We start from the raw sequence: 13,402 nt of genomic DNA, 5'->3' as shown, positions 1-13,402 counted from the left end.
CATTGTTGCCATACCTTGGCTATAAAGGGTCTTTGCAGAAGAGATGTAGTTTTTAGTTTTACGCTGATGGATATAAGAAAGGATCTGTTGGATAAGATGAAGGCCCATCTAGCCCAGCATTCTGTTTTTCATAAAATCCAGCCAAATACTTCTGGAAGAATACAGACAGAGCATAAAGGTAGTCATCTTCCCTTGTGGGTAGCCTCAGCATCTGGTACTCAGAAGCATACTGCCTCCGGTTAAGACGTCATTTAATCATCATGGATTAATATCCAATGATAAGACTTATCCTCAATGAATTTATCTAATCCTCTAAAGAAGAAACATCTAAGCTGGTGACCAAAACTGCATCTGTTGATGAACTGTACGTTAATTATGCAGTGTCAAAAAGTACTACTTTTATCCTGAAGTACTGACTACTACTATCTGTTTCCCTGGGTGATCCTACATTTTAGTATTATATTGGAGAAAGTACTTATCTCTTCATAACTTCCACATCATTAATCTTTTATAAACCTCTGCCAGCTCAATGGCCTTTCCCTCCTGCTAAAATAATAGGGCGTTCAGGGGCTGACAGTTGATACATCTTCTGAAGAAGCTGGTTTCCTCTTCCCCGTGTGGGATAATATGTCCTGTCTTTTCTATCTGTTTTGGGGTTTTTGCTGTCACTTGAAGCTCTGGTCTGATTTATTCTGTAAACATATTGTGAGGAATAGTCAATTACGTTGTCACTTGAATCTGTTCAGGCAATGTTCTGCTCAATACCTTTCCCACAACAGGACATAAAGGTCTTTTGAGCATTTTGAGAAGCTACAGGTATTCCATCAAAATCAATTGTCCTCAAGAGATTCTAAAAGTAACAGCAAGGAGGGAAAGAAAGAAGTGTGATTCACTTGTATTTCTTCCTTCATTACTTTTTGGTAAAAATGTTTAACCTCTACATCTTTCCCACAAGATGATCTGTAGAAGTTCCTCATGAATCGCAGTGTTAGATCACTAAATACATGTGCAATGAGCATGCCACTTTGCGTCTCTTAGAGGTTTCTACACAATTCCCTCTAATAGCAAACTTGTATGGTTGGTTGCCTATCCATTTGGCCCCTTTTGCCTATCCAAAAGGGGCCAGCCAATCATAAGCAGAGACCAAGCATTGGGGGAGGGATGGTATACTTTGCCAGGGTCTGGAGATCTAGGGGGATGGCTTAGGCTGCAATCCATTATCCTGTTGGAAAGTACTGAGCCTAAATTTATGGAAACCTATTTCCCTGTAACCATGTACCTATTGACCACATCTTGTGAGATTTGCTGGAGCAAAACAGAAGCAGTGTCACAGCAGATCAGGCAACATTCTGAACACGGAGTTGCTGTCATTCTCTAGAACAGAGAGTGTGTGCTTGTGCAGTTAGACTAGGACTTGTAGTTTGAGAGGCGGAGAGATTTGTGCTTCATTGTACAAACATGCTCTCTCAAGAACTACTAGTCCCAGAATTCTTTGCACACAAGCAGGATGAAGGACAGTTGATGGGAGGGACAGAGCATCACAATAATCTAGGACATTGATTGATCCCACAGACTGTGTTATTCACATACAGATAGGGGAAGGTTAAACCACCTCACCATTTTGTCTATTGAGTATGAATTTGCAAGAGAAATGGACTTTTGGGGAGATAATTAATGTATTTTAGATTATTTTACCTGAAAACATTTCCAGATCAACATCATTCACTAAACACTTGTTGAAATATGAAGACAATGCAATATTCATGACCTTCTGGAAGAACAGAAGTTTTCATGGCCTTTTGGAAGAATAGTTCCATCTTGATTCCCTAGGAATCCAAGTGTGTATGCCTTTCCTATTTCTACTTGATTCATAAAGGGCAACATCAAAGGCCAATCTCAGCAAAATAAATTGCATGGGATGCATATTGGTTGCTTAGGCATATAAAGCTCAAGATGCTTAAGGTTTTTTGGAGAAGCTTTTTTCCCCCTTGAAGGCCACATTTCTTGGTGGGAATTTGTTGGGGACTACATGCTGCCAAAGGACAGAACAAGAGCCAGCTCCACTCTCACTGTACCTCTTAAGATCACCCTCCCCCCCACACACACACTGTTTATCACTAATTTTCTCTTCAGAATATCAAGACAGAGAAATAGTATGGAGTTGTGATGATCAACATCACCCCTCCCCCCCTTCTCTCTCTCTCACACACACAGACAGCTTTTGAACAATCTGACTGCAAGGAGACCAGACTATGAAGGGGCAAGGTCAGCCATGGACATTGAGGGCAGGTTCTGTGTGTTTGGCCCCATTCCAGTTCCCACATTTAGCCCCAGACTCTCATATTCTTTCAAACACCCGTATAGCCAATTCAGTATGCTGAATCTGACTGCAGCCAGTCTTACGTTTTGCCAACAGCCTCACACCTTTGCTAATCCTGCTGTTGTTCCACATCATCTTTATTAAATACGGTGTGCCCTTTTCACTGAAACCCAGACTGTCTTCTGCAGAACAAAGAGATCAAAAGGGGGGATCCTGACCCAAATAATAATCACAATGAATTTCAGGAACAACATGCCCATTTTGAGTTATCCCTGCCTTCACCATCTCCATCCACCTAGAGGCTCTAAGAAATACCATGAGGAACCCTTCAGTCAAGATCTTAGGCAGACCAGGATGTTTGGTGTAAGATTTGTGTTTTATTGTGCATCTTCACTGCTTTCTTTTCTCTTCCTCTATTTTTTACTCTTCCTTTCTTTTTAATAAACTTGATTAATGGATTATATTCTTCATTTGCACCTTCAAAGGCTGGTTGTTCCCACTCCACTATCTAGACTCTTTGGGCTATGCTTACTGAGTTACAAGTGGAGCACTGCAGAAGGGAAAGGAAGATGGCCCTAAGTACTGGAGTTTAATGGGATGTCTTCCTTCTGAGTAGATGCTAGGAAGTAGAGGGATCCTGCCCACCTCTGTGCAAATGCTGCTAAAACTCTAACTAAACAGACAAACATTTCCCTTAAATTAATATACAAAATCATTCAGGTGCCACTCCTTTAGCTGGATCTTTTCCCTGTTAATTCTGAGTGGAGGATCAAATGGACTCATTTAGATCTTTTCTTCAGCCCACAATCAAGAGCAAGATATCAATTAAATGCATAGAGTCATCAGAGTATCAGAGTATGAATATCCTCAATGGAAAAACCAGATGTTGAGAATTCATTAAATAAATATATTTCAGGTGGGGGTAAAGCAAGTCAAGAAATTGATCAGAAGTGTATAAGATACAAATATTAGTAGATTGGGGAAGGGCTGTGGGTCATGCTAGAATCTCAGCGCAGAGTCTGTTGTATAATCTGAGGCCGTTTCTACACCAGCCTGAAAATGTGGGCTGGTCATGGCCGAGTTCCTGTGCGTCCAAATGAGGCACAGGGACTCCTGGGGGCAAGGGTGATGAGTGCGGGTTTTCCCAGGGATAAATAATCCTTGGGAAAATCCCATTCTTCCCACAGTCTAGGGATCGTCCCGAGACAACAGGACGTGTGGCCGCCCATACCGGTTTTTCCCTCCTCCCCACAAGTAGTGGGGAGCAGTAGAGGGAAGGAGCTGGGCCAGGAAGAATCGGGGGTGGGGGGTAGAAGAGTCGGGCCTTCCCCCCCACACACTCACCTTTCGCTGGCGTGCAAGTGCGCTCCAGCTCCTGTTGCTTTAAGAAAACTGGCCGCCTCCACTCGCGTGACGTCCCTCCTCCCATCCCAGACATCGTGCTGGCCATTTGGACATGGGAATGATCCCAGAAGGAGGTAAGTCCGGGATCGCCCCCTCCCCTACACTGGGCTGGTGTAGAAATGGTCTGAGAGTCTCTGAGGTTCAGCTGCTACAGCTAGAACCTGAAGAAGACCGTGCCAGAAATCCAGCAGGCAGATGGCACTGTTCTTTAACCAGGCATGGGCAGAAGGTCAGCCTCCTAATATTTGTATCAGTCCTAGCCAATCTAGAGGCATCATGTTGCCTGCCAATAAGATACTGTATTTCATACTCCTTCTCTGCTGAGGGTTTTGAGGCCTGATCCCACACAATCCCAAGGAGCTCACCATACTAGGTTCCAACTGTAGGCCATGAAGTTACCAGATCACCCTGGAGACCCTGATATCGTGTGTAACACAGTTTGAATATTATTGTGTGACTGGCACTTGAGGTACTTATCTGCGGAACTGAGAAAGACAAATTATCCTAAATTTGAACAGTCTTCAAAGAAGTTATCTTGTTTGTTTTTAATTCTTTTTCTTTCCCCATTCTGTCTTTTGTACCAACACTGATATCAAGTTTACAGGATGATTAGGTATAAGAGGCATGTCCTGGTGGACACAAGGCATTTTCTTGCTTCATCTTCATGTTTAAATCAACACAGGGAAAAAAGCATGCCATTATCTCTGTTCCCTTAGACAGGCCTCCCAAAGGTAGATTAATGGGCTTCTTGGCAAGCTGTCCAATAGATTTACAGAAACATAAATCAAGAAGGAAGGGGGAGATTCCAGTTTATTAACAATCTCCACCAGGCTCCAAACTCCCCTTGGGGCATTGTTTTCTTTTGATATCAACCCATAAAGGAATACAAATGAAGCTAAACAGAGAAAAACTCAAAGATTAGTGCCTTTAGTGTTAAGAATTACAAGGGTGGAATTGACTGTATTTGATTAGTTTCATGTGCAAGCTATAGGGCTAGGGAATGGTGGGTGTTGTAGAGCTTTTTTCTGTCTAAACATGCATAGGATTGCACACGTAATCAATTAATCCCTGAAATTCAGGGTTCCACAAATCCAGTTGCACACGAAGGCAAAGAAATGAAAGTAAATGAAATGGTATGCTTTCTCTGAAAACAAGTACTTCCCAGAGAACAGTGTTTTCTTAACAGCTACTACCATGTGCATCTTTACAGACACACTGGTCCTGATCCAGCAGAATGAATCACAACATCATGGTATTCCGTGTAATCGTAATTCAGCCCCCTGACTTTGACATGAACTATAACTAGAGCAGTCTCTCCAAGATTACCCCCTCTCATTCTGTGATAGAACATAGATCTTTTTGACTACAACTCCTACAACACCTGGCCACTGGCCAGGCTGGTGAGGACCTATGGGTGTTGTAGCCCAAACCATCTAGAGGACACCAAGTGCCTACACCTGATAGAAAGGGTGAGGAAAGAAGTGAAATAATCACATTGCTTTATGGTAGAGGTAGAGTACTTGTGACCTTCCAGCACAGAGATGATGGGAGTTGTAATCCAACAACTTCTGGAGGGCCACAGGTTCCTTGTCCCTGCTTTAGAAGTTCAAATGCCAGCCGACTGGCATTTCTGATATGCATCAAACTTAGGCCCTTCTTCTAAATCGAGCCTGCATTTTGGGACCAAAGTCCCATGCCAAACATTTGGCAGATGTATCCAGAATGAGAATCTGTGGAATAGGATGAAAGGATCTTCAAGATTATTTTACAAAAACTGTTACGCACACCTTTGTCTGACAAAAGGGCCTACCTAGCTACTGCAGCCATTGAGATGACAGGCAGGAACTGAGCATCTCTTCCATTCAGCTGATGCTTTCTGAGGGCCTCAGAAAGAGCAGGAGAATCAGAAGATCCTCAGCCAGTCATGGCTGATCTTCCAGCAGAAGCAGATCACTTCCACAGTCCCAACACTCCCAACTCCCTCACCTCAACCCTATCTTGCCATGCCCATATGTGCTCTAGGCTCTAGACACACTGTTTGAGAATCTATGTTCTAGAAAGGAAAACAACTTCTCCAAAAACTTTGAAAATAATTAGTTACAACTTTTGGGGTGGATAGAAGTGTTGCTGTCACAGAAGAGTTATAAAGGCAAAGCACTGGCAATGAAAAGGGACAAGCATGTAAAGGCAGGAGAAGGAAGACCAAAAGATTCTCTAAGCAGGCAGTCATGATGGGATGCTTCAAACAAGCACAGTATGAAAGTCTCAACTGGGATAATTAGTAAGGACTTTATCTGCATGGAGATTTCCTGATAAACACTTAATACTTCGCTGGATTATAAAAGGGATGAACGGATCAAGTCCCCAAAAACCCAGCATCCAAAAGGATACAGACCTAATGTGACAACCGATTGCAGTTCTTACATGACACCCTAGTTATCTGAACCTTTCATCACAGGAGACTTCTCCATGTCCGATTCAGTTTATGCCCTATTTAACATTAGCAGGCAGTAGTGCTCAGTGGCTTGCTCTTGTGATAACATGGTCCTTCATACAAAGTTGTTTGTAGGCAAGAACAGCAAAGAAAACTGTCACTGAAGTATCGTGGAAGCTGTCCCACACATTATAATTTTAAGATGAGAGGCAGATCCTTCTAGTTAAATCAGGCATAAACATATTTGTATATTCCACATTAAATCTCTGGTCAACACAAAAAATCTAAGAGGATGGAGCAGAAAAGAATAGAATTGAGAGCTTGTAACTTCCCCCTTTCTATTTCAACGATTTTACAATAAACAGTTTCAACACTTCTGATAAGACAATCTTGCTCTTTTCCAAATCTTGACATCTTATTTTTAGGGCAAAAATGCTTAATGGGCTCCAGCTCGCCAATATCTGAAAGAGCTCTAGAACAGACATTTAGTTCTCTCTCTTCTTCTAACCTCTGAACAATCTCCTGCATCACTTGTTCCATCAGTTCTTCTTGCTCCATTTTCCATCCACCCAAGACGTAATCCTCAACAAGAATTATAGCATATTCCAGGACTGCCAGAAGTGTAGCATATTCTGGGGTTTTAGGCTTCACCCATCATTGCACATTCGTGGGGGGAGGAATGCTCAAAAAACCATTCCAAAAATTATTTCAGACAATTGAGCAGCATTATATGTTCAGGACACACAAATTTATTAAATTGGCATTAAAAGATAGGCCAGAGACTACCTGGACTCTTCCCCCCTCCATGCATTAGAGGTAAGCATGGAGCTGGTTGTTTGAACACACCTATAATCATCATACATACTGAGCAGTTGTAGCATGCCAATAAAACAATTTCTTCATTCAGTTTTCCCCACAATTGTAAACAAGTTATCAAAAACACAAGCCATGGCAATATAAAATTGGGCCCAAACTGAAAAGACACATTATTATTATTATCTGCAATCTTGTTCCCTTATTGTTTCTTTTTAAGCCTCAACTTGTGCTAATTACGAGACTGAAAACTGTTTAAGGACGTAGAATACTGTAACTTAAAATTACAATTACTGTTTACAACAATATCTTATGATAACAAGTGGCATTTCTTGCCAGGTATTATTTGAATCTTTCCTCAAACACGATTGACTACTATGACCTCTTCCCTCATAGCCCAAACTAACCCTAACCCAATACAAGGTGGCAAGTGATCACATCAATGAAGCTCGCTGGAGCATTCCCTTAGGCAATTATATTGCAAGCAGTTACACATGCATAATATACCTGCAGTCCGGCAAATCGAGTGTCCTATTCGCCTAAATAAGGATACGACCAAATTACTGTGGGCAGAGTGAATTCTTAAGTCTTACCTAGAAGTTCTGTGTTCAGCAAATAGAAACGCCTACCACATACTATTACTACTACAACCTATTATTAATATTATCAACATCATCAATTTTAAATGTGCAGTGCTCCCAGAGCCTCTCCATTTTAGATGCAATTCTTGTATGAACACCCACACAGATGAAAGCGTGGCACCCATTAAGCTGTCAATCCAAACAAAGTAGTGGCAATAGAAATAAAAATCACAGTGTCAGTCACTTCTGGCAGTAGTGACAATATGGGGAAGGATCTAGCTGTGCTACCTGTAACTTTAAAGGAAACAATCAGTAAAGTGTAATTGAAAAATGAGCCAGGTGTCAACAGAGAGTCAATGTGTGGTGACTACCAGGAAATGCTCTCCCAGACTCTCTGGTTTTCAATTATCTACAACACTTAGGTCCTTTCAAGGACATCTTGTCCCCACAAGTCTGGAGTTACCTTTTGCCTTCTTATCCTATTACTAATCTATGACAGTGTTGCTTAGAAAGGCATTTCTTTCTGGTCAGCTTTTAGTGTATACAATGACGTTGTTTTCTATATAGGACCATTAGTCAAATTTGCACTTGGGTGTCAGCTCTGGTCTAGAGAGTATGCAAAGGAACGGTAAAGTGGCTGAGCTTAAGGACATGTTGCATATTTTTGTGAGAAGGTTTGCAATTTCATATTTGAGTTCTTTGAGAACTCTAGGAGGGATACCTTCAGGGCCTGGTGATTTATTTGCTTTCAATTTGTCAATAAGGTTGAGAACTTCATCTTTTGTCACCACTATTTGCCTCAGCCTCCCTTCCTGAAAACATCAGTTCAGGCACAGGCACCTGTACCTTCAGCAGTGAACACCGATGCAAAGAATTCAATCAGCTTCTCTGCAATCCCCCATCTTCCTTTAACTCTGTTGTCATCCAACGGTCCAACTGCTTCCCTAGCTGGTTTCCTGCTTCTGATATAGTTAAAGAATTCTTTATTGTTGGCCTTGATATTACTGTATTTCTTTAATTCTAAGACACACTTTTCCCCCCATATAAACATCTCTAAAAACGGGGTGCGTCTTAGAATCGGGGGTGCGTTTATTATTTCTTAGAATCAAAGCTTTTTGTCTGTTGGTGGTATTGAAATTAGTGTGCGTCTTACAATCAATGGCATCTTAGAATCGAAGAAATATGGTATTAGCAGTGTGTTCTTCAAAATGCTTCCCCCCCCCCCATCTCTTACTGTTTGCTTGCATCGCCTTTGTGCAAGCTTGTGCTCCCTTTTATTTTCCTTTCTTGAGCCCCTAACAGTTTATAGTATCTTGGAGGAGGGATTATATAGGGAAAAGATGCCTCATTTCCTTTCCCACTCCCCAGAACCCTCCACCTCTAATAGCAATCAAGTTATCAGGTTCAGGGCAGGCCAGAAGGGAACATATCAGAAGGCAAGAAATAAAAGGACATCCCTTCTTTTTCTGTTTGTCCTGAAACCTTAATACCAACAATACCCCCCCACCCCCAAAGCCAGAGAATGGAAGGGAAAATGGTGAACTAGAACCAGACATTGATGCACATTTTTGCTCAGAGTCCCACAAAGGAACTAAGCTCAAACAGAATTAAACAAGAAGCCAATACATTTTTTAACCAGCACAATCAACATCTCTATTAGCCAATGCAACCACCAACGTGAGAAGAGGAGAGATGATACACTCGGGCTTTGCTAGACCTACCTGTTAATCCGGTCAGGAGTAGGGGCGAGCCCCCTAAAGGAGCCATGTGCGCAGGAGCGCACCAACGATAAGGTAGGAATTTTTTTTACAAAAAAGGGTTCCCCGCTCCCCCTGATTTCCCCCCCGTGATGTCCGATGCCCCCCTTGCCCCCCGCCATGTCCAATGCCCCCCTCGCCCACAATCTCCGATCCCCCCCATCGCCCTGGCTCTGCTCTTCCCCCATCTCTCCCACCAGGTCCGCACTCCCCCCCCGGCCCCCATCTCTCCACCCGTGATTTCCCCCCTGGCCCCAATCTCCCTCCCCCTGCAATTCCCCCCCCCGGCCCAATGTGCACAGCGCTCAACTTCTCCTGGCTACTCGCAAGTAAGCTGCATAGGCAGGAGAAGTTGCAGAACCAGCTAGACCTTCCGCAGCCCCGGGGCTGCGGAAATACTGGGCCACAACCTTTGCTGGTTATCCCGGGCCAAGGGAGGGTTTAGTCTGGGCTGACCCCGGGATCCCCTGTGTGTCATCTGGATGCACAGGGGTGAGCCCGGGTATCAACCCGAGCTAAACCCTCATCTAGCAACAGCCTAAATATGGAAGGTCTTTCAAGCCCAAAGAATGGAAGAACTATAATACAACTCAATGCAAGCGTGAAAGAGGCAGAGCCAGCAAAAAACTAAACTGTTCCTGTTCTCAGGGTTTAATTCAGGTATATCAAATAAGGCTGCAATTCTATATCGACTCACCTGGGTGTAAGCTTCATTGCACCTAATGTTACATTAATTAATAAAATTTATATGTTGCATTTCTACCAAAAATGGTGCTCAAGGCAGCTAATTTGCAGGGATTTACTTCTGAGCAGACATGTATAAGATTACATGGTTGGCTGTGCACTCATAGAATCATAGGATCAAAGAAACATAGAATAGTAGAGTTGGAAGGGGCCTATAAGGCCATCGAGTCCAACCCCCTGCTTGATGCAGGAATCGAGCAGGGGGTTCTATTAAGCATTACCCTGTCTCCAGATGTTCCTTTCCCTCCCCTTTGGCTATGAACAATCCTGCTGCAGGCCTGTGTTAAGACCTCTTCCAATCTCATAAAAGCCAGTTACATTACCCATGCCTGAATTCAGTAGTCAACATTGTATACAAAATCCTCTGAACTTCATTCAAGAAATGTACTGTTTGAAGAAAGTCCCCACAGTCCTAATTTGCAATTACCAGGCCATTTAAAATTTTTTCTTAGAAGAACTATCCCAAACACATAGGACCGAACAGTCAATTTGGAGACTTAGGAATGGAGTAACATTACACTGGGGTTTTGACTAATTGAAGGTAGGCTTGCCACAACTACTAATTGAGACAGCAATATGGATTCATGAGGAATAGCTTATTTTATCAGGCATGCACCACTCTTCATTTAGTTGCCTTGCCCTAATAAACGTTATCCCAACACAGCACTAGTTTTCTCGGCAGCTTAAATAAATACAGGCTCAACTGTCTAGTTGCTAGAAGCAAATGCAGCAAGAACCACATGCACCAGCAAGCGTAACTGACAAAAAGAAAACAGAACCTAAAAGCCACTAAGGATGTAAAACTGATGTTATTCATATTGTTTGGCTTCACATGTTTCTTTTAACAAATAACCGAGAGGGGAGAGGTGGATCAGGATCCTTTGCCTCTGCCACAGTCCCAACTAGAGCTTTAACCCTTTGCCACAACTGGAACTGGTCCCCCCCCCCCACACACACCTCCTCTCCTCCAACTGGTAGCTTTCTTCCCAGTACAAATAGCAGGTAAGCCCCTCCTGCCCCAATAAGACTGGGATCAAGCTGTGGGGAAAGGGTTAAAGCTCCATGCCACCATCACATATGCTTTAAGGTGGATTCCTACATAGAGCAGGGGGCTGGACTTAATGGCCTTATAGGCCCCTTCCAACTCTTCTATTCTATGATTCTATGCTCTGAACTTGTCCTTCCATGCACCAAGAGACCTAGCAGTTCTCATCTCTATGGCAGAGTGATGGCTGGGCACCATGTCACCACGGAGATTCCTGCAGAAACAATATCCCTTTGATTAGCTCTTCTCCGCTGTAATTTTTGCAGGCCTTTATCACATGACTTTAGTTTCACCATTGACTCCTGCCACTGATGAGGTGGAGATATTTACTACACAATGGAAATGAGTTAATGTGGGGAATGGATGATAGAGTACAATCCTGTTAGTTCTCTTGGACCTTTCAGAAGCCTACAATACCATTGACTGTCCCAATATCTTTCTGGGACACCTAGGCCTTAGCTAGACCTACTGGTTAGCCCGTGATGGAGAACGGAAGATCTTGGGTTGCGTTTATCATGAGATGCCTCCCCTGTTTACATGCAACGTGCAACAACCTCAGAAGGAGAGGTGTCACGTCTGCCATTTTTTTAACTTAAAGGGGCAGCAGCGCACAAACACTTGTGCGCAGATGTTAAGTATTTTTAAAAAATTTAAATTACTTTCCCCGCTCCCCCCACCCTACCCCCGATGGGCGCAGCACTCCTGAGGAGCGCTGCATCCCATGCACGGCTCACGGCTCCTCGCGGGGAATCGCGCGGAGCTGGGCCAACCTGCGGTGCCCAGGACCGCAGAAAAACCAGGGCCAAAGTGGAGGGCGAGATCCTGGGGCAAGGGAGGGATCATCCCTCCCTGATCCCAGGATTCCCTGTGTGTCATGGTATAATGGAGACTCCAGCTTTTTCTGAAGATAACATACCCAGAAAGTCATGCTGGGGGACTCCTGTTCTTCCCCATGGTCATTAGCCTATGGGTTGCATAGGGATTATCTTAGAAGCCACTGGGGGAAGTCCTCCGGAGGTCTGGACTAAGGTGTCATCAATACACCAATGATACTCAGGTCTACCACCCCACTGACATTGGCCCCTCCAGACTCCACTGGTTTGGGGGTTCCCCTGGACTCAATACTATCTAGGAATAGGTAGCAACAGTTACAAAGGCTGCCTCTTATTATCTTCCATTGATTTGCCAGCTGAACCCCCTATCTGGAACAAGTGGACCTTGGTAGAGTCACCCATGTCCTGATTACATCGAGACTACACTACTGGAATGTGCTTCATGTGGGTCTGCCTTTAAAGATCATTTGGAGGCTTCAGCTGGTATAGAATTCACCTGCCCAGTTGCTGATAGCGGCTAGGCGATCAGAGCTTAACACCAATTCTGTACCAGCTGTACTGGTTGCCACTATGTTTCCAGGAACCATTTAAAGTGCGGGTAATCCTCTTTATAGCCCTAAACATCCCAGGACTAGGTTAATTTAATGATCACCAGCACATATACAAACCTGCCCACACCCTAAGATCAGCCAAGGAGTATATGAGTATAGAACTATTTTATGTAAATAGATAACATTACTGCAGAAAGTAAAGCTGGTCACAGGAGTGAAGTTTTTGGAGGAGATCCCTGTGGGAGTCATAATGTGTAGCCCACCTGGAAGGGATAGGGCCCTGCACATGTAACACTGAGATAAATAAACAATTCAGGAACAGGAGTGCCTATTCTTTTCCTTTCCTAACTTTAACTTCAATCTCAGCTCCACTTCATGCGATACCAAAGCTGAATTGCTGCTGCTAATTTTGTTCAGCTTGTGTGAAGTGGCACTCAGTGGTTTAGGGTGATTCTCACAATACCAGGAAAACTAAATTTTGGGGGGCTTTCCTGGCAGGCTTAGAATCAACCCCAAACCATGTGCTTAGGAGCATCCATGCGCTTTGGGTTCCTGACGACAATGATACTACTGCGTGAAACAAACCTCGGCAGAACGCAATTGTTTAAGTAGTGACTGCCAAGAGTAGGACTGCTCATGTTCTTTCAGTGATCTCACTCAAGTCTTGTTCAAGTGCTTTTAAAGATGAAAATGAGAACTGCTCTTTAAAATGGAGAGTGTAGAAGCCATGACCTGTTATCATTATTCACCGCCTTGAAGTCATTTTAGAATTTAGTTTGGAGTCATCATTCTTCTTCCTTAAAAAACTCATCCAGCAATGAATATCAATACAACTGTGACAAGTGTGCTTTATTAGCTACATTACCTGCCATGAGAACCCTCCAAGGCTTTCTGCCAGATATAAGCAGGACAATAATACA

Source organism: Elgaria multicarinata, chromosome 7 (genome assembly GCF_023053635.1).
Source record: "Elgaria multicarinata webbii isolate HBS135686 ecotype San Diego chromosome 7, rElgMul1.1.pri, whole genome shotgun sequence".
NCBI classification, from domain to species: Eukaryota; Metazoa; Chordata; class Lepidosauria; order Squamata; family Anguidae; genus Elgaria; species Elgaria multicarinata.
This window is presented reverse-complemented; position numbering follows the sequence as displayed.